The sequence below is a fragment of the Anopheles darlingi genome, chromosome 2, assembly GCF_943734745.1.
Source record: "Anopheles darlingi chromosome 2, idAnoDarlMG_H_01, whole genome shotgun sequence".
NCBI lineage: Eukaryota > Metazoa > Arthropoda > Insecta > Diptera > Culicidae > Anopheles > Anopheles darlingi.
The window spans coordinates 69,793,557-69,816,056 of NC_064874.1; the positions used below are offsets into that span (position 1 = coordinate 69,793,557).

Genomic DNA, 22,500 nt, shown 5'->3' on the forward strand with positions numbered 1-22,500 from the left:
GGCATTCCTTAAAGCATACCTGTGTACGAAAAGCTGGAACAAATAAACTGTTTGCAAAAAGATGGTAATATTTTGAAAAGAAAATTTCGTGCTCCTTCAAGGTTTCCACGGTCATGTACCGCTGTGGAAAGGATTTTTCGAAAAAAGTCACCATAAAAGATACCCGCTGTTGTTGGCCCAGGTCGGGAAAGTTGGTCCACAAAACGTTGCTTTTGTTTTGATAAAACGGTTTCCAATGTCTTTCCCATTAACATTTGCCAACCGCGGTTTCAGTTACGGGAAGACTACTTTCCGCATGAGCGTCCACGAGGAGTGTATGTTTTGCGGTCCATTTTCGCTACCTTGATCTTTTCCAACCTAGAAAGGCCACTACGTGTGTCCTCTTTTGGAAAGACCTTTTTGAACCTGTCATTTATGTTTACTCTGCAAAAGTCTTTCAAAATTTAACGCAAAAAAGATCCCAAGTTATCCTTTGACCAGAAAAAAGATCATTTCCAAGGATGACCTTTCCGGACAAGTTTCATGAGATCTTCCAAATTTATTCTCAGGAATAGCAACCAACCCTTGAATGGTGTTTAGCTGTAGGTGAACTAGACTAGTCTAAATATTTTACCAGACTGAAAGGCCGGTCTGAATGAAAAAAATGTGCGAGTGAAATTTTAGTAAAGCAACAATTTATCTGACTGTTATCGCTTTATGTATGAAAACGATAAACAAATAATAGTTACCTACACACCAGTCATAAGAGTGGCAGAGGAATTCAGTAAACGCAACCACGCAGCATCGCAGAGTGTAAGGTTTCTTTGCGGGTAGTCTAAACATGTGCCCCAGATATGTATAAAGCATGCAAAAACAACAACTGCACTCTTGCAACATCGATAAACCGTTGTAGGACTATTGGAGCCTCTATGGCACAGAGCAGCCGCTCCTGCTATTCCGAGATGGTCTGCCTAGAAGATGCTCGACCACCCGTGTTGCAGTTTATACTGCGTTTTGTAAAGTTACTGATGCACAATTGCATCTGCTGTGACTGCCATTACGCTTCTATTATTGGCTTATAGACAGTGAAGACCAGAGCGTGGTACTGCGATCCGAGAAGGATATGCACATTTAACTGGTAAGAAACTAATAAAATGAATGGTAATTGCTCTTATGTGTGAGTCGATCGTTGCGATTTATGGAAATATATTGAAAAAATCAAATTTATCGATAGAATATTTTGCATTTTGCTTTGAATATGGGGCACTATGATTTAATCGTTTCGTGCACGAAATCTTCCTTGGAGCGTTGTGGATAATTTAACATTCAACAGAATAGGTTTTGGAAAAAAAACCATAATTGCTTGTAAAAAATTATCAGTTTTTATCGTTTTATTCATTACAAATTTGCAGTTTATAATTGGATTTTGCAATTTTGCAATTTACAGATTTGCAATTCGAGTTCGAAATTATTAATTATTAATATTAACATTATTAAAGCGAGAATAATATGATAATACTTTGCTTTTATTTAGAAAACATTACTTAGAGTGTTTTCTATCCTTTCTTTTAATCTATTTCCTTTTATTTTCGTTTTTGCAGTTATTAGTTATCACATCAATTGTCTTTGGTTTGAAATTTTCACCAGGATCGATATTTCATATTGTACTATTTGAAGTTCTGATTGCAAACTATTGATGGATATTTCAATAAAGCCTATAGAGCGAATATTTGAATATTTAATGATGTTTTTTATAACCGACAAAGGAAAAGCGTCATGAAGCTTAAAAAATTGACATTACATTTTTCGCTAAGTTTACACGAAATTAACGTTACGTGTGGGATGGCTTATATATTTTTTAACACGTACAAGTGATTACCATATAGTGTGTTCTCATATAGTTAAAATAGTGATTACTATCAACCCAAACGCAAGAGATTGATTAATAAAAAACAGAATATTTCATTGTGTTTTGATAGGTTCCACCGAGATTTGAACTCGGATCGCAGGATTCAGAGTCCTGAGTGCTAACCGTTACACCATGGAACCGGTTGACCAAGGGGCAAAATATAGTCAATTTAAACACTAACAACTTTATAGAATATTCTTTAAAATCAGCTTATTAAGATTGTGCGCTCAAGTTCAGCAATATCTTCTGTTTACCAGCACAATTTTCGGCTTTCTGGTTCCTGTTTGCCAGGTGGATCCGTAATTGATTCTGCCTCTAGATTCATGGACAAGAGTCCCCCTGGACAAGCCCTGGCCGCAACTACGAGGGTGAATCAAATATAAACGAGACTTTATTTTTAGCCATTTTATTCTTAGTTTAATCGCACAAAAGCTATTTTTTTATTTTTCTACATAATCTCCTTATTCCGAAACACATTTTTCCCAGCTCTTTAATATATTTCTCGTAGAAAGATTTTGGTCGTGTTTTTACTATATGGCAATTGCGCAAGTAAGGTTTTATCCTTAAGCATCAGCGTTGAATCTTTTGTCTCCCAAAATTTCCCTCAGAGAGCTAAACACATGAAAGTCACAGGGTGTCATGTCAGGACTGTAAGGAGGGTTTTCTATTTTTTCCAACCTCAGTTGTTCCATTTTTTCCCTAGTAATGGGTGCAAATGTTTGTGGGCGAGCATCGTCATGGAGAGAACCTCTTCCCTTATCAATATGTCCCATATTTAAAAGCGATATGCAATTCGGATCTCACTTAAAACATTGCAAGAATCGGTCGCATTTATTGTCCTGTAGTGATACGACGTCTGTCATTCTCAGTAAGCCGTTTAAAGGGTTTAATGTTATGCGTTCTTATGCTGGTGCGAGGTCTACGGTTATGGCTCTCATTTTCAACAATTTTTTTATAATATGTTGCGCAAATGACGAAGGTACCTCATGCAGCAAAACTATTACTGTGGACACTGGGAGAGTCAAAGAGACGATCCAGGGCGCTTTTCCTTTTCCTAACAAACCAACCCAACAACTAAAAAAGCGAGAACGTTCTATCTTCATTTTTGTGACCGTAGGACGAAAAGTCTCGTTTATATTTGATTCACCCTTCTGCAAATTACGGTAGTGTTGCGTAGCGAACTTCGGTTGAACTACTAGTAGTCAGTTACTGAAAGTACCACGTAGTTTGTAGTTTTCGGATTTGTTGGATAGAGGATGATTATGGAATCCTATATGGTGTTTTTCTAGGACGTGTCCTTGATTCATTAGCCCGGGGACATGATACTTCCCTGTGTGAGGAAGCCGTTAAGGAGTTAAGAGAAAAGAACCTATATAATACAAACAGTGAATATTATACATTAAAGTAAAAGAATAGGAAGTTATAATCAAACTATGCCTTGGACAGAAAAGAATCTAAAAGGTATATTGTGTTCCTATGATCTTACTTTTATATATTTTTGTCGTATTTGTATTTCGTTAAACTACAGATGTTTCCAAATGTCATGGCTTTAACACGAAACAATAACTGAAGACCTGAACAAGCAATATCCCATATTGTCTAGTGGTTAGGATATCCGGCTCTCACCCGGAAGGCCCGGGTTCGATTCCCGGTATGGGAAGAGACTCCTTTTTTTGATTGCAATGAGATGATATAATACTTTTCTCCATTTGCCTACGTATTAGTTTAATTAGTACATTTACCAACCATAGAGGGCTTCATCATACAACATATAGGCTACAGTGTCGGCGATTAACTAGTCATACTTAAGCCAGAAACTGGGACAACAGTGTAGCACGTTTTATTTCATTTTTTCTTTACCGTCGACGATTCTAATGACCCAATCGACATATGTATATTATAGCTAGTTCCGTTCCGTGCTGCGTCTCAGTCGAAAATTCAACTAGCGCGAAAAGAGAAGGGCGATCAATTTCCGATTGTAGTAGCTTCCAAGTATAAATGGCCAGTGCGACGTGGCAGCAGTGCTCCAGACTTTTTATGGAGAAGATATTTCGTATTATAAGCAGGCATGTCTTCTTTTCTGAAGTAATTCGAACGTAAAATGCAATTCACTAAAACTTTTCTGGAACCTTGCAAGCAGTGCTCACATAGATTTCTGAGACTAGGATCTACTTAAAAAATGACGAGGATTCTTCTTCTGGATATTCAGACCGATCTTTGATAGTAGAAGCAGCTAAATAATTAAGTAATGATTTGTGAGTCAATTCTGCAAAGGGCCATTCTGAGCAAACATTCTAGCTTAAGCAATGATTTGATTTTTCGAACCTTATTCCAAGCCAACCCCCTACATCTGAGCACGCAGCTGGTTTCTTAAGAAAAAAAGAGTTCACGTACTCACATGTCGTCAAATGGACAATTTATCTTAGAGCAATCAATGTTTGCCTCAGTGTTCAAGTTGGTTACTAGCGGTGCAGCAACCAACGGTTCCATGGTGTAACGGTTAGCACTCAGGACTCTGAATCCTGCGATCCGAGTTCAAATCTCGGTGGAACCTGCAAAGGAAAATTATTTTTTAAAAATTATTTTATATTTATTTATGTCCACTCTATCGATCAACTTAACAAAGGTTTTGGGAAGGTTTTGAGGAACAATCAACTGGAATAAGCTTGGTTTTTTAATATTAATGGCCTGAAGCATTTACATTAATGTTTCGCTGGTTGGATTACGATTTTTACGATAACAATGCAAGTTCCACGTAAACTTAACTGAAATTGTTATCCTAATTGTCACATAAGCATTGAGCATCAAACCTATCGTGAGTTTAACATAAGGCGAAGCAGCTACTTAAGTTTATGAAGCACTTCTTGTGTCAAAAATGATAACAATCATGTACGATAAAAATATATAGAATACATTGAAAACGTGTGACGTGATAGCGATATTTTAAAAACAATAGAATGTTGTTTGAGTTTTGAATGTGGGTTATTATAGATGGCATAAATCCCCTCCCCCACAAGGGGGTATAGCTCAGTGGTAGAGCATTCGACTGCAGATCGAGAGGTCCCCGGTTCAAACCCGAGTGCCCCCTACCAGTGTTCATGTTACTACAGGACGATGATTCTTTTGCTTACTTGCAACTGGAACAAGTGTTTTTCTCAACGTGTACTTGTTTTATTGCCAATTTGCATAAGCAGCTACTCCAACTCTATCATTTAACGAAGTCTTACTTTTTCTTCCTTAAATCTTTTGGATTAACAGCGGTAAAGCGGCTGTTTTATCGTGTTTTATGTTTCAAAAACCAACCTGTCGTTTAATATCCGTACTTTTTCCATCGGGCGTTTATTTTGAAAACCCGATGAAAAGAACGTGCAAATTTCGCACGAAAAGTGTGAGCGAAATTGAAATTTCTGCATGGGCAGTTTCTCCATGGGCAGTTTCTGCATGGGATCTGATTTTCCTGCCTTCCTTCAAGGGTTGAAAGGCTTCAATTTCGGAGATTGGGTCGTGTTTTTCCTCAGCATTTCTGGCTCGGTATGTTTTCTGTGAAATTCCTCAACTTCGCAATCCGTTGGTTTGTTCGTGGCATGGGCGGGGTAGATATTTTCTTCGTCCGCAGAGTTTTGTGATTTTGCCACGCACCAGCTGGGGTTTTGACGTGGTGTTTTGCGAAAGAAGGTAGAAGCAGAAATTGAGCAATTTCGCGTTTCTTCTCGTTCGTGCGTAGTTCGCTTCTGTCGAAGGTGTTGTGCAAGAAAGAGAGCGACGAATGCGCGAGCTCGCGAGAAGGAGTTCACAATTTTCTCAGCTGCTGGATCAACCTCCAAACTCTACGCACTCTTCTGGCTTTTCCAACACATCGCTCGAAGAAACCTGAAGCTGCTGCTGCATCAGCATCCGCGGAATCTTGTCGTGAAAAAGTCGGAAAAATGTGTAGTTTGTAGGGCGAGCGCCTCGCGGAAGTGTTTTCTAACGAAAGTTTGCGTTTCTCAAGCAGGTGTACCGTGCAGTGCTGAAAAATGTTTGGGTGAAACGAGTCTAGTTGAAAAAGCAGAGTGATTTGTGGAAGCAAGAAGCTGCTGGGAAGAAAAACAGTGCAGTGCGTGAAGAGTAAAATATCAATCGATTCTGCTGACGGTGGATTCGGAGTGTGCCGGGTCTGGTTGTTCGCAACAACAACGACGACACCGAATCCCCTTCCCGTTTTGGTTGCAGCGGAAATAGGAGTAAAATCAAACATGGCCGTGCTACGCTCAACGTCATCATTCTTTTCGTTGTCACCGTTGGTGCGGTCGCCGGCGGTAGTGTGGGGGTTGGTGCACTAAGTGCAGCCCCGCCGCCCCCCGCGCGGACGTGCAGGACAGCGAACGGCTGTTGTTCAGGTAAATATCACGCAACGGCCCCCAACCTTGTTGTCTCCTTTTTATCATTTTAGTGGGCACGCTCTACGGTTCCAAAAGTGAAGAGGAGGTCGGGGGAAACGGGTTGTAGCTAAGTCTAGCGCCCGATCGCCATGGTCCGTGTGACATAACCAGCGCTCGGAGTGCGTCGTCGTGGCCATCTAACCATGACGATCCCGCACCTCGGGCCTCCCAAAAGCCCCAAATGGTACGGGCGATTGATTTCTGATTGAACCAATGCTGATGATTTCGGAAATTAAGATCATTCAATTGTCACCAACACGAGAAGAGATTGCAACACGCGCTGCAAAGACGAACAGAAGGAACGAGCGACTTCTCCAATCGATCCTCCCCACCCCTAATGTTCTCGTATGTAGGCCGCTCCGAGTCAATGAGGTCACGTGGCTTACGCCAGAGCGTCTCCCCTCCCCCCCAAGGCAGACCCGTAATGATCAGCTGTAACTCGATAACAAGCCTGCCACCAGCACTGTGGCGTCCTTTTCAAGAACGACTACATGTCACGGCACTGCTGATGTGCTGGTTCTGGTTGTCTCGACCGGTACCAGAGCAGTAAACGCATTTGTACGGTTCGTATCATAGCCATATGTCACGTGGGTCGCTCCAAACCACATACAAGGTTCTTCAACCCCCCCGGGGGGCCCAGGCCAACCCCAGCCCCGACGTCGCATCCACCAGCTGGACTGATAAAGCGAGACCCGCGTTATAAGCACGATGAACTGTACAGAAAACACTTGCCTCTCGGATCGGTGTTTTTGAAACGGATTTATGCGGCATTAACGCGCTAGATGCGCTAGCTCTGGTGTATCCTTCACTACGATGCGTTTACCTCTAATCCCCAGAAGATCCACCGATAAGCCACGGATGGATAGCGATAAGGGGGATGGTTGTTGTTGTTATGGATGCGGTCGCGTGAACATTACTACGATTCATGACGAAATCATACTCTGCGGGTCGCACGAATGGCATTCGCCTCTATCGTGTGAACAAGCGGACAGTATCGTTTGTGGCTATGACGGAACCAGATTATCATTGGCTAGGTACAATAAGGAACAGATTTGATTAGACACGCGCGTTTAGAGCGCGACAAAGCGGTACGCGTTGCGTTGCAATCGCTTATCAAAAGCCAGTATTTACATTATAACTGCTACAAAACATTAACAGCATTGCCGTGGCTAGAAAACTAGAAGTCCTTTGTTCGCCCATGAATTGACGATACGCTCTCCGCTGTTTTTACTTTTGCTTGCACGCCATTGCTTGACACTAATTTTGGTCGACGGCACCCGAAATAGTTTTGGGTATGGCGGTTCCCTGCCATGCGCCACAAATAGTTGTGGTTTCACATGCTCTATCGATTGACGCTTTCAAGCGCACACGATGGCCTGCCGATGCGCCGTTTACTAATGGTTCCAGCTAGACCGTTGGTGCGTTAACTTTGGACCGCGGTTAACGTTTCCTTTTCGTCATTTGCCCGCCGTCATTTTCGGTTTGAACTAGAATGCTTCAATGTTACAGCAGCGCACGAAAAGAGGCTGCATGCTGCTTGTGTTTGACCTTTGATGGCACGCTGTTATTCCATTAGGCGCGGAATGGCAATGACTGCTACAGGAACGCACGTTGTCAGCGAAAGTTTTCAGAAGGACTGATAAGGGCAACCACCGTAGCTTGGCTGTGGCCACATCGCGGCAAAGCATAGACATCCGCGTAGCGTACCGGATCTGTGCTGATGATAATGTTGCCTATCTTCTCGCTCGCTTTGTTCTGTCGTGTATTTCACGTACGTCACGCAGATGTTACCTCTTGCCGCAGCCTAGCTTATCATACAATTGACACCACAGTTAGCAGCACATGTGGCACTGTTCCTCGTCCTCGATAGTAGCAGCAGAAGCGACACCATTTAGCACAGTGGCGTTGTTGCCAGCGAGGTGATAAACGGCCTATAGACCTCTCGAGAGACGCAATACGGACATACCAGAAAAAGTAACAGAATTGAACACAAAACGAAATGAAAGACAACATTTGCCATCATTACGACTGTTGTGCAATTCGTAAAAGGTACGCGACAAAGAAAAAAATCCCTGCAAATGACAACATTTCTTATCACTAAGTTGATCACTGCGCGAATGTATGGATGTTATTATCTATTGTTCAACCAGCCACTCCTCTATAGGTCGCTAACTTTGTAAATCCATTCAGTTGGATCAGTGTACCATCGAAAGAATGCCGTCGCGGTACAATGCGGATGAGCATATTTTTGTGTGATTTTAAAGCGCAAATGACTGTTGAAGTTGATAACACTACGTTGATACGCTTAATATGGTGGTGAAAAAATGTGCTTGCTCTTTGCGCTTCGTGAAGTAGTCCCTCGCCAATATCACTATGGCTGGTAGAGTATTTTGCTGAAATCAATCGTGTAGCACGATGAGAATGAGGTGCTCTAATACAAAAACACTCAAGTGGGCCGTTGTATTCACTTTTGTGACTTCCGACAACACAACGCCGTGTCTGGACGTGAGGGTGGCTCGGGTTGCTGGAGTTGCTCGATGACAAATACATAATATTGGATAGGTTCAGGAAAACTATCCTTCTTGCATAGGTTTAGGGTGCTTCCAAACGGCGAGTTGCTATTAGCGAAATCTAATTAACGGTAGCTTGCACGCGGAACGCAACACGTGACAACCATTGCCCCCTAGCACCAAGCAACAACGGATTGCGAACGGATAATCTTTCACCGGATTTAAGGTGCTGGTCGATAGTTTCTTGAATGGAGCAGAGAAGTCCTTGAACGTCGATGGAGCAGCGCACGCTAATAGGCGGCCCCGGGAGTATGAACTGTAACTTTCATTCATACTCGAGCCTTGGACAAGCTTTCAAGGTGATCGATCACAACGTAACCGTTGTTTTGCGCTAGGGTGCGGCTAATGTTAATTAACGAGCATGGAATGATGACGAACAGATTTGCGTCATAAGCACAAGACGCCGTTTTTAGTTATTTATGCGTAGATTCGTACCATGATACGACCTTTCTGATTTGGGATGACGTATGAATTACACAACCGTTGTTAATTGTAGGTATGAACAGTTAATACAACTTTGCGTTCAGCATTGATGTTTTATAGATAAAGGAGCGTTTAAGTCAAAGAAGTTTGAAACCTAGGATGTTTTAAAATTCATCGTACACCACCATAGCATCACACAGCCCCTACTTTGTGGTGCTCCTCCAATAGTAAATGTAACCGCTAACTCCCTCTGGCTCTCGTGGATTCTTTTTATCGAAGGCAATAAAAGTGACTTTTGGACAAATTCGGCTTCGGTTGCATGCATTAACCTTTGGCGATGGAGAATGGGAGCCGCATTGCACACTGTGGCACCACGGTGAACAGAAGCCACCATCAAGACACGGTAGCCATATGCAGTGAATGCACAAAATCCTGCGTTCGATATTTCGACAAATTCATGGTGCCCATTTTCTTGCTTGGTGCAGAGGTCTACTGCAGGACCGGTTGCTGTTATGCAATGCAGGCCAAAATATGCTTTCCGTCCGATTCTCTTTAAACTTTTACATCATTTTGACATCATGACTAATAAATGATGAAATTTCCGTTTCATACCTATGAGTCACTCAGTCACTGTGCAAGAGCATCAGAAGAAGCTTGGAAATTCTAAACGACGATGCTTAAAAGCCGCATCCACATACTTTTCCAAGGTCTTACGCTTTCTTTGTTCAGTTGCTCGGCTTGCTTGCCCTTTGTCGATCAACTAGGAGCAGGATTCTTGGTGGCGTTGAAGGCGTGCTATCCATGACAAGAGAAGGTCCAGAACCGTCGCGCATTGTGCTTGTAGAAGACTATCAGATGAAAGAAAAAAAAAGATAAAACACCCACTAGGACGCCTCGGAGTGCCCTGCATTTTTTTTTTTCAATGATATTTTGCGTTAGAAGAAGAAAGCTATCTGCGCTGCTGCTCGCTGAGTTTTGATGATGCCTTGAATACCTTCATTTGAAGGGCTGCAAAAAGGAAACGCTGCACGTGGCGCCGGCGAACGAACGACGACGCTTATGTATTGCATGATGGTGGGATAGATCCGCTTTCGTTCGCCTTGAAAATTCTGATGGTGAGAGGAATTTGCTTTGAGGCGAAAAAGAAGCGAAAATTCGTTAAATGTCAGACGAAACCACAAGCTGTGGTTCGGCGCACAATCATTGTGTAATGACTTTCGGTTTTGTTTAACATTAGATGTGTTTCATCATCCATCGTTACTATCGCAGTACCGTTGTTGATGATGAAAGATAACGTTTGTATAAAGTAATTAAAATAGGAAAAAAAGGATGATGATTTTTTTTTATTTTCCATTCGATAATAGAAGAACAATATTTACCAGACGTCAATCAGGAATAGGTGTGCCGAGCGTTACATGGCTGGCGTTTAAGCTCTTTTCTACGCTTTTAAAAGAATTACATTTCAACGTTTTCAACGTTCAACGTTTAATTGAAATTATTAGAACTCATATTTTAAAACATATCTAAAATGATAGCTCATGATTCGTTGCAGAAAAATGGCTTCACATTACGCGCGTCACTCCTGTAAACTTTTTCTGTGTTTTCACTTTCCCTTGCACATTCCCATCGTCTCGATTCCATTCATAAAAGGCAAGACAAATGGCGCCGTGGCGAGTCGCGCTTGATTAATCTCGAACCAGAAATGATGCACAAACGTCCCGCAGTCAGTGTCCGCCTGCTGCCGTCTCGTGCGTGCCGCCGTTCGCTAGGTGCTTTAGCTTTGTTAGGTGGCGAATCCACTATATTTCCACTCTTGCCAGCTGAAGGGCGCGGCTGCACTGTGCTGCACTGAATAGTCGAGCAGCAGCTGCAAACGGAAGCAGCCCGGGAATGACGGTGTCGATTCAGGAAGTGCAATCCGATCCCCCCGATGTGGTGGAATGCGCTTGCAAACAAGGCATATAACGATGGAACCGGCTTTCTGCCGTTTGACGGAATAGGGTGTTTATGTGTGCCACTCGTTACGTACACACGGCCAGCCGATGAGAAGGTGCTTCTTGTGCTGCTTGATTGTAACCACTGTTTGCCACAATCACGATTTAGCTGGCTGTGGGAGAGAGTAAGTGCGTGGAATGATTAGTTAATAGCAAGTGACCAGGTCTAGGCAGCCGGCTTCATCTCAGTTCTCAGCGGGGGGGAGCGTGCTTGCAGGTTGCAGACTACACATTATATGCATGCGCCGCCATCTCGTCGTCATGATTTCTATGTTGCGCCCCGTTGTTCCACGATGCACGAAGCAGTTCCAGTAGCGAACGGCGATAGACTTTAGAGCGAATACAGATGCTCCACCGACGGTAAAGGCCGTTAGATTGCACTTTCAGACTGTTTTTCGCACTGTTTTGCTCTCTCCCTTTCTCTTTCTCTGCCGTATTCCATTAGCTGCTCGAATCGCATGAAGCTCCGTGGCAGTGGTCACCGTCATAGCAAACTGGCCATCGGCAACCGACCGACTGTGTCAACTCACGAAACGTGTACACACTCCATCTCTCGCTTTACTTCACGTTTTTTCGCGGGGTGAGGGAGTCATTTTGGATTCAAAAATAAACATGCTCTCCCACTTTGACGTTCACGGTTGTGAATGTCGGCAGCGCTTGACACGTATTGCTAAATAACTGGTTGTTGCCTAGCCACGGGGTGTCCACGGTCGACGCTCTCCCGTTCCGCTTGCGAGCTGTGGTCCGTGAATCAAATATTGCGTTCTTTGCGAAATCCACACGCCGGAACGCAATTGCCTTTACGCTCGTCACTGCCGGCTGTCATCTACGCACCCAACCGGGAGGGGAGGATTAGCAGAGGACGGGGTCCCTTGAACTGCGTCGCGATCTAACATACTTCGCATTAGTCCGTACCTCGAACAGGGTATATGTCGAGCAGTGGTCGCTTTGAACGGTATTTAATGTTACGGAATGGCGCAGTCAGACTCGACCCGGGCTCGATGCTGCTGAAGGGGAGATGGTGGTTAGCAATGCGAATATGCGCCTGGCTGTGGCACGCAAGTTAATAATTTTGAGAAGCGAAAGCAGAATGTCAATTGTATGTCACGCAAACTAGACCGAATGGTTATGTTTTATTAACCTAGCGAAGAGTCAAACAAAGCCGCAGACAAATGGACAAATGTATTTGAGGTCAAACACGAAGGAGCAGATAAGAAGGAACAATCTACGAATAGTGTTGGAATATTTTGGAACCGTGCTGGGACATTTTTTTTATTGTACTGTAAGACCGAAGGTACTAAGGATTCAAGCTTTCATGTTTATTCGTTTAATGTTATCAATTTTTTGCTACTAGATTCATCTTGGCATGCAAATGGTTCAGAACTCGGTTGGCTAGGGTCGTTGATTGCAACTCATGCTGGCTCAATGGCCGACTGGTGGCGGCAATAAATTTCTATTTGTAGCCAAAGTAGTGCTACCGCGTAGGATCAGTCGGTGCCGTAATATGTTGTATTGCGCATACAAGGAGAGAGAGAGTCTGGTAGAAAGAGGAAACTTGAACATGACTCAAACGTTTTAGTCTGTAAGGATCTAAGTGCTAATCCCACGTTTTCTTGGAAATTCATCTGCAATGATGAAATCTCTGTTCCTGGAGGCGTCTTACAGAGTATCGCAAGGACCGATGAACTGTCGCCCACTGGAAAGTTGGAATGTTATTTTGGCCATGTAGGTGTGGGGCCGTAAGCATACTGGATTAAGCTGGCAGCCTTTTTTGCAATTTTGAATGAACGTTTTATAAGCACCTGGCAGTGAGTATTCAAATAGCTAGCTAAATTATCGTCATGGTTATTGATAATTTGATGGAGTGGCTCTGTCAAAATAAGTAAGAGCTGCTCCTATCGTTGAACTCGCTGCTGTTAGTTGATGACAGCAAAACAAGGAGAAAATTTGGCTCCTTCATTGGTAAGCTTCTTCTTGGTACTATCAATTGTTCCATGCTCGTGAAAAGTTGTGACCACTTGGGAGGATAAAAATAGCCACTAGTACGGCCGTTGGTATTTAATTATGACAGCTAATCCTCCCGTTTACCATCGCACAATTGGTTATTCCGTTGGTTCTAAGCTGAAGCTAGAGATGGGATGGTTCCTAACGAATGTGACCGCTAATTGGCGATTTATCCTACTCTCTTAGATTTTGAATTCACGTAAACAATCTGTCTTTCACTGCAACGAATGGCCTTGTTTACAAACTGCAAACAACGATTTCCAAACGATCTAAGGAAGGTCGTAAAGGCTCCATTCGACATGTTATCACAAATCAATGAAACGTGACCTCTGCCACGTGTCGTGAGGGGTTGAGCTGAGCGTGTGGCCCAATACATGGAAAACGAAAAGAAAAAAAAACACAGCAAAGTGCTTCTCCACTTGCTGCTGCTGCTGCTGCTGGAAGATGCCAACCGCTATAATACCGCCAGAACGCGAATACAATACCGTGACACGCGCCGACTGCATGCAAAGTATTTTGCCTACTTCATTTCTCTGCCTTAAGGCTTGTTATCTATTCAATTAGACCTCGGGCAATATGATTGTGTAATTGGTAGAGCGTGTCTCCTGTGTAGGTGTGCTATTGGTCGTCGCAAATGATTCAAAGCATTTGCCCCCTTCGCTTGCTTCCAATTTCAGATTTGCAGAACGATTTCAGAACGTTCTAATTCAATTTCGAGATAAACATTGTTTGCAGATTATTTGGTCGATTATTAGCGACTTCTCAAACATTTTCAGTTAATCGGTACGTTATTTCAAAGCCTCGTTTCTGTAAAAATGGTTAATATTTGACATTTTTCATAAATTTTCTGAGTTTCTTGTTAGAAAATCTTGCACGGCATATCACTATTTGCTCCTCTGTTCTCCGCCTCTGTTCCGCCAAACACCATTCCGGAAATAACAGAACAGCAGCTGTCACACAAATATCACTTTTTCATTTCCGATCCAGCATCTGCCTCATAATCGAAGCTTGCATCTTTACTATCCAAGTCTCTCGTCGTTTGTAAGAATAGCTTGCCAGAATGCCTGGCTAATAGCGTAAAATGATGGAAGGACACGTCCAACCTGGCAATGAAAGCAAGCACCTACCATCATGGTCATTGCATCTCGATAGCATCCCGTGGTGCATTTTGCTACATTACTGAATGCACGAGCACGGTTCCAGCATTGGGCACACCACTCGCCTGTCCTGACTACTGGAACCTCCGGTACACATCATTGGCCTTCGAGAAGCGATCGAGAAGCTTCCTCCGAGGATCATGCGCAGTACCGTAAAGCGTGGAGGCGCCCGGTGTTTCACGGAAAAAACGATTTTCTCGCAACAGAGACCGGGCACCAACACAACCGAACGCCCTCTCCCAGGTTAGTCGTTCCAAACGATTCCAAACTTACGTTCGCTTTACTGACTGGCTAGTACGAAGGAAGCGGCATGGAAGGAAAGTAAACTCGTGTACAACGGTTGGTTCCGCATGGATTCCCTTTTCTGGCCTTCGCTTCTGGATTCGCAAGGGAATCGCGGCTTCTCTGCCTCCCATGTACGGTGCAGAGTTTCTCTCTTACTCGTTTTAAGTATTTTGAGGGTCAGGGCCATGTTTAGCTTCAGTGCCTGATAACGTGTAGGTTTATTCTTTTTCCCTTTTCGGGATCCGCTGGGCCCTGGCAAATATAGCAGCTTCCGCAAAAACATGTTGCTAGCCTAACGAGAAAGCTAGCCTGTGCTGCCAGCACATGTTTACATCATTTATCATACGTTCTTCAAATACGATATCCACAGACGTGGGATGTAAATTCGGAAGAAACCGTCATAATTGCTATCCCCATGTTACTGTGTATTGGTTAGCGTTCTGGTACCGAAATGCTCCCTTCCTGCTTCGTGTGATGGAATAAACTTTTACTTTTTGTAGAGTGAGAAATCGTAAAGTTGGTGAATCGTTTGTTATTCTTGAACCTAACAGCATACGCATACGGCTTTAAATAGCCATTTTAAATGGAATCAATGACTTTAAACATCAATCTGAAAAGAACATGTTCACATTAATCGTCTTCACACTTTTTTTGTTATTAACCTAAGTGGTAACGCGTTAAAAATATTTGATGGCAACCACTGTGTACGACAGAAAAAATATGATGGCAATCTTGTATGCGATTCTAACGTAACGATATATTACTCTAATATAGCAGCGTCTCAAATAAAATACAAAAAATTATATTTGAATTATTCCGTAAGTGGTAGGCATATGTGAACGGGTTCGTAGACAATCCAAAAGCTATTTAATTAGATTGCGCTGCTTTATGTTGATAGTGGACCGTTCGTCGCCTTATACTAATTGCTCTCGTTTCTTATTCCCGTTCTCCTTTCACAGGTAAACATAGAGCACTGGAATGGTAATTGGAAAAGTTTCCGTAATTGACGAATGCATCATGAATCTGTTCACTGTCGACGGTAATGGTGGTAAGAGACTTTGGGTGTGCTGCTGGTTGCTGTATTATTCAGCGTTCATACATAAAAACGTATCACTCTATTCGGCTACATCATCAGCAGCCATGATAATGTTTTATTAATGACTGCCTTTCGTCACCTTCCGTCACCGGATATACCGGTATACCGGTAAGACGCCTGCAATCGTATAGAATGTTTCTCGGAGGATAAGCCAATCTGATTATGTTTAAACTTCAATCACAATTCGTGCACTTTAGGTATTATCCAGCAGCAAGGATTTGATTTTTTGTTTGCTTGGGACCGGAACATTATTGATATTAAGAGCAAAGTCACGCGTTGATTTTTGCAATCGTCGATTATGTTCTATGGAGGCTCGTTCAACTACTCGTCAACTCACTTTCCGCAAGCAATGTCAGTGCTTTTTCTAGCTACAATATACGCATAAAATGTTATATCTTTGTCATGAATCACCCCGCTCGCTGATTTTCGGTTATATCCGTACTGTACTCTTGATTGTCCAACCAGAGGACTGAGAGTGTGACAAAAGATCCAAATCCATTTATTTTGATCTAATGAATACGAACAGTCCAGCTGTGAACTGTCTAAAAACCGGATGCTCTACGATGGGAGTCGATTAGGGTCCAGGCGAGAAAATTGCAAGAACCGCCAAAGATATAAACGATTCCCTATACCCTTTGGGCGCTTTCAACCGCTCCCCTTCGACCATTTTTTGCGAAAAGCATCTGGCGGTACGTAAGTTGCTTATGGTGATGGTTGTCTACCTCGTTCGCCATCAAAATGAACCCAAACCCCAAAATTTATGTTCTTCACACCCCTCAACCCCTTCAACCTGAGGGATGGTTTAACTTCACGGCAGTATTTTGGTAGCTCTTGGACTGCTCCTGGATCTATAGGGGTTATTTTTAACATCGTAACCGGATTTACGGTGGCACTAAATAATAGCGATGATGCGAGAGGACCAATCATCTCTTCGTGTGACCCCGGTTCAAAAGATTCTCTTCTGGGGGTTTCCACCCTCTGGTTCCGCGTGACGCTATGGACACTCTTTGGTATTTATGGTATTTGGTGGTTGAAAGCTTCTCACTGTTTTTTTTTATTCATTCCATCGTGTCGCTGCGGGTTTATACTTTTCTGTTATTGGCAAAAAGCTTTCGTCTGTATTAACATTCAACTCATGTTCGATTCCGTTCAATCTCAATCGTGAGGCCAATCCATTGCGTTCCGATAAGAAGCTACACGGCAGACTGAAAAGCTTCCAAGCAATATGTTAAAATGTCACGCGTTAAACCTTTCCAGCCACATAACCGCTCTTCAGGCTTCATTTGAGAACACGGTCAGCTATTCACCAAACCGCCGACTAGCAACACCAGCACCATCACCACTACCACAACGATACACGGATCGCGTGTATGTGCTCGCGCATGTAAAAAGTATTGCTGAGTTGGCTGCGTGTATGCATTATGCCGGAAACGCAATCCAGCGGAGTGTGTAATTAAATCGTTCTGCTCCGCCGAGCGGCGGAATGTCGCTCATAATTGAGTGAACACTAAGCAACTGTTCAAAAGAGGAGGCGCGTAAAGCCAAGGCATGGATTACGCACATGGCTACATATGCCTCAAGAGCTTGCGCCCATCCCAGCTCGATAACAAGTGGTATGAGTGGTGGCCATCCATTAGAAGTACAATAATAGTACCGTCCATTAAAACAATTGATAGTGTGCGTTAATAGCTCTCCATAAGATTATTTGTAAAATTATGTTATAAAGTCTGTAAAAGTCTTATATAATGGTGAGTTCTTCGTTAAAAGGGTAAACAATGTTTTCAGACGGCTAATTACTTACTTTCCATTAGAAAATAATTTCCCTAATTGTTTTGAAAAAATACATAACCAGCGTACATAAAGAACAACGCCGTAAGGCTCACGACTACATCATAAACTGTGAGTCGCTGCCGGTTTTGCACGGATGTGAGCTTATTTTTTTATCATCAGTGCTAAGCAAATATGCACAAATTTAGCATTTATTGACATATTACAAACCTCTGTTAATGTTAGTAAACCTGTGTGGTGCCAGTCGTTGGTTTACCTTATGGGATGTTCCCTTTACAGCGACGAGTAACAACGAAAAAGACACGATAATGAATGGTTTAATTGGGAATTATGTAATCAATTAGGCGGTTCATATTCCGAACTTGCTCTGGCTCGTAGCGCATCTTATACCTGATACTGCCAGGCATACGTAAAGAGGCATACGGCTGTCGTGAAGAGAGAAACCATGCAATCGACCGACGTACGCCAGCGGGTAGCGGTAGAGCGGTTTTGTGTGCTCGTTGCAAGAGAAGACATGTAAAACTCTCGCATTGCAAGTACCACTCCAACGAGAAAATGAATAAACTGAATAAGCCTGGTGGAGAAGTTTGCGATAAAGTTGCTTCAAGTGCAACCCAACGTGCACAATAGTTTGTCGATCGTTGCGAATCATTCTCCTCCAGGCGAACAGAGACTTTCTGCTTGTATTAAGTGTGTGATGAGTTCAGAATCTGATGATACTGTTTTCCATCCATCAAATTGTTTCTACAACACTTACGCTAATGGCTTACCTCCCCACGTTTGCAGCCGGTGGAAGTTTACAGGAAAAAAGACATGGAAATGAAATCAATGATGAAATATTGTTTGGCAAACATAGCAGACGAAACTATGGCGTGCCGAGAAGGCGCAGTTAAGGTGCCACAGTGGCGCCAGGATGCAGCCTCGACACGATGCTTCATCTGCTTTTCAATGAACCTAATGGTAGCATCGCAGAGAGCCGGAACCGTTCGACTCATTCTTCAACTTCATCGACAGCGACTGTCCAGTGCGATGGTTCTTCGTTAGACTTTGAAGGTTCTAAAGACTTTGAGGGAGTTTTCAAGAACCGCAGTCTTCATGTCTGCGCCAGCGTTTCTGTAACGTTCGCTGGTCAAAGGATGCACACTGTCCTTCGCAAACGGAAGCACATGGTTCATGGGCACTCTTTTTTTTTTTTTTAAGAGAAACTTACGGAAGGAAGGTATATTCAATTAAACGCCACGAGTTCATCGCTTGTTACAGTACCATCCCCTCCGTCAACTCCCATGACGGTAGAAAGCGATGCCACGGGGAATACGGTTGCGTGCTGGCGTGGTCTTCAGTGTAAGACGATGCCGATACGAGCGGGTTCCATCTCATCTCTTAAGTGTCACTGCAACGATACTGCCGCCCGTTTCTTAGAGTACAACCGGTCTACATGGAGACGCCTGGTCTGTCGGGCGTTGGTAGCGGGAAACGGGAAATGGATCTTGCCGGCATGGCTCATCGATTCATTTCCGGCGAATGAATTTCGGTATGGTACAGTCGGTGTACAGTGGGACGATGTAGTATTGAATTAAATTGAGCAAATATTGATGCGGTTGAATAGAATTTCAGCGGAAAATGTAATAAATTAGCACATTTATGACATACACATTACCGGGCGTGTGAGGCAGAAGGATTGACGGCAATGTAGGCGTGTATACGGTACTGATAAGCGATTAAACAGAAGACGCTATTGAGAAGGTTTATCGCATTCTGGTTAAATGGGCGGGCACCAGCGACAGGGTGGGCATCGTCGACGGAAACACCGTCTCCAAGAGTCTGGTCGATGATTGTTGCTTCACAAACACGGAAACGAATCAATATTTCCCGGGGGCTCGGTTAGATTCTCGTCTGAGTTGGGGCAACGCAGCGTTCTCACCTGCACACGGTCTGCTATTTGTGACTGGCGTGCTAGGCCGGAAGCCCGCTCCGATTGTTCGATTATCACACGCTACACTGCAATAGCTGGTGTATCTAAGCAATGGTTTAGTTTGCTGCAGCAACACATCATCGACCGCACTGTTGCCAGCTGGTTTGTGACCATCAGCTTCGGAGGCAGGCGCTAACTGGAGAAACCTTGTATCATCTGAAGTGAAAGAAAAGGCGTGGGTCAGTCTGGAGCATCCAATTGGTGTCGATTTCGCTTATCGCTTTCGAAGGGAGTTCGAAGGGAAGAATATGTACCCCTGAGGAAAGTTAAACATGTTCAGGCATTCTAGCGGCAACTGTATTGCTTCGGTCGCTTTACACCAACTGATGGCAGAAAGGGGTTTAGTGATGCATGTCCGTTTTCAGTTGTTTTTTTCTTCTATCGTCTCTGATGTGGACCAACTACGAGTGGTACAAAGAAAAAGAACAAGCATCAGACAGCAAACTAGCGCAACCGTGTTGCAGTTCTGTCTTTCATAAATGTTTGCTCAATATCTCGTACCTTTGGCCACACTCTCGCTTCTTCTGCGGTTCCCATTTTTATGCTGCAGTTAGGGAGGGCAAGAACGAATGAAAATTTATGATGCCCGACAGTTGCTACTATCGCTAGCATCTTGCACGTACCGGTGGTACATGGTGGTGGTTTTGTGGGCCAAGAGGCGCAAGTTCGCCATAAATTGCGTCGTGCCAATTATTCTGTCTGCCTTTTGGACAGTATCGTACATTCAAAATCCCCGGTGGCACCATCGGAACATCATCAGCCAGGCAACGAGGTCACCTCGAATGCGCTCCAACAGTTTTTGCTGTCATGAAGCTGGTCGATCTGGCCGGCTTATTCCATCGATTTGGGTGCGATAATTCCATCCACCTAATAGACTCCGAACCCCGGAGGTGAGCAATACGCTGCGATCAATAAGTTGATTACCGAGAGGATGTAACGACAGCTGTTTCCGGAGGTGCTGCTGGTGCTGTGTGTGTGTGTGCAGTCAGTCGATGCAGTGTCCTTGCATAATCATAAGTGATATTGGCTATCGATTGTAAATTAAGTTTTCAATTTACTACTCTGCTCGGCAACGCGACATCTCTCTGCTTTCTTACATGTTCCTTAAAAGTTCGAGTGGCGTTTAAATCAAATAAAATTGAAACTAATTACATTAAAAAAGCTCCATCAATTTGCTTCGTCACTAAGGCGTACAAAGACGTGAAATTGTTTGAACCAACCGATTTTATTACTCATCGATAACAAAGTTGTTTACATCATGCAAGCAATCTAGTCCTTCTGATCTATCGTTTGAATGCAGAGGCAGAGAGTGATTGCAATGACTCGAGTCCTTTGTGCATCAATGGCCCATGGCATCGTAAATTATCCGCGTCTACCTTTCCTCATGCTGCATCGTGCGTCGTGTAATGCTGGTTTGTGCGGCTCATCATTCGTTTGATGTTTTACATTGTTGTACCATGCAGTACCATGAATGCGATTCAATGATAAAGGTTTTTTTAAGTTTTTTCATTGTTGATGATTAATAGTTGAAAGGATCATTCAATTGGATTAACTCATGTTTCAAATGTCCTTTGCTATTGTATCCTACTTATTTCTCGTTGAGAGCATCTGCTATTATAAAAAATATTGGTCGTATTGTAAGGTTTCTTTATTTCAAATGACGAACAAAAAGTATCATTCGGATGTGTATAATCTGTTAGATGGCCGAATGGTCATGAGTGTTAATGTAGAAGGTATAGGTAGCTACAACACTGACAAGCCTCTTATAAGTTGCATCCGAGTAAGTCAATATTTGAATAAGGGCTCACAGTAATTAATTTCCATTTGTTTAGTTAATTATATCAGCTAAATCACTCATTCATCGTTCTCTGCTCAAATGTTTGTTCTGCTTTCCGAAGTCTGAATATGATGAATGTAATTGAACTGTTTTCCGGGACTGGGAGCATTTGCAGAGAGAAAGAGCGAGAAAAAGAAACAGAGGACGACATACAACAAATGGTTCGCAAGCTGGCTAGTTTAGCGCTCATGCATAGTTTGTTTATAGTGATGAATCATTCATGGAATTATTATTCCAAAATGTGGTCGAACAGTATCCGCTTTTCATCAGCACTCTGCTGTCGACCATATGCTTTAGTTTTCCTGAGACCATATGGTTACGTCAACACAACAGAAACGCCTCATCGGTCATGGACAGTACCGTTCACGGTTGATTCGATGCATGGTGTCCCAAAACTAACCGTTATCCGTGCAGATGGAGTGAAATGTTCTCTCGCCGTCTGCCTAATTTGCGGTCTAGCAGCACCAGACCTGTCCGACCTTTGACAGGACATCTAATGCCTAACCTTTACATAAAACACCGGCAGACACCTGGTCGTCCCGTTCGGAACATTTCGGAATCCTGGCGCTAGCGAATGGAGTAGAAACGAACATGACCGACCCGCCTTCGAACGAACATTCACGGCACTGCTTTGGCACCGAACTGAACCACAGATACACGAAATGAAGCTCTGTTGACTGAATGCCAAAATCTTATGTGGGCATGGCATGGAATCGAATGTATTCTATCTGCAGCACGACCATTTACAGAAGTACAAGCACCCAATAATGGAACGCTTGTTAGTGGAGTCCAGTCGAGAATAAGTTTGAGGTTCCTTGTTAGGTTTTGGGGTGGTACGTTTATAGCGTGATTTTTCTTTCACTAACGAGAATGGCCGAGACGTGCATTATGCTATAAGCATTTCAATTAACTGCCGCTATCGTAAATATAATACTTTGGGCCATGCTTGCTTTCATGATGTCAGTTCGCATTTGACGTAAAATTGTAATCGTACTACCGCCCCACATTTCATGAACCAGTTTCCTAAACTAGAGATGAATTAATAGAGACTAGAGTACTTTGGAT

The 22,500-nt window shown here is 43.3% G+C and overlaps 2 protein-coding genes and 4 non-coding genes across 13 annotated transcripts in view; 5 read left to right on the top strand and 1 right to left on the bottom strand.

Moving 5' to 3' along the window:
* The window catches only part of LOC125952409 (uncharacterized), a 310,728-nt gene that overhangs the window by 273,107 nt on the left and 15,121 nt on the right, over positions 1-22,500 (top strand). The gene's annotated exons all lie outside the window — the stretch shown is intronic.
* Trnaq-cug (transfer RNA glutamine (anticodon CUG)) lies at positions 1,957-2,028 on the bottom strand. The gene has a single exon. It is a non-coding gene; the product is annotated as a tRNA-Gln (tRNA).
* Trnae-cuc (transfer RNA glutamic acid (anticodon CUC)) lies at positions 3,477-3,548 on the top strand. Its single transcript has one exon. It is a non-coding gene; the product is annotated as a tRNA-Glu (tRNA).
* On the top strand, positions 4,371-4,442 carry Trnaq-cug (transfer RNA glutamine (anticodon CUG)). Its single transcript has one exon. It is a non-coding gene; the product is annotated as a tRNA-Gln (tRNA).
* Trnac-gca (transfer RNA cysteine (anticodon GCA)) lies at positions 4,905-4,976 on the top strand. The gene has a single exon. It is a non-coding gene; the product is annotated as a tRNA-Cys (tRNA).
* LOC125952288 (uncharacterized) overlaps positions 5,361-22,500 on the top strand; it is a 29,823-nt gene continuing 12,683 nt past the window's right edge. The window contains exons 1-2 of one of the 6 annotated variants that reach the window (XM_049681687.1): positions 5,361-5,419; positions 5,880-6,267. The gene's annotated coding sequence lies outside the window, so the exon portion shown is untranslated. The other 5 variants (XM_049681685.1, XM_049681682.1, XM_049681683.1 and 2 more) reach the window with 5 other exon arrangements.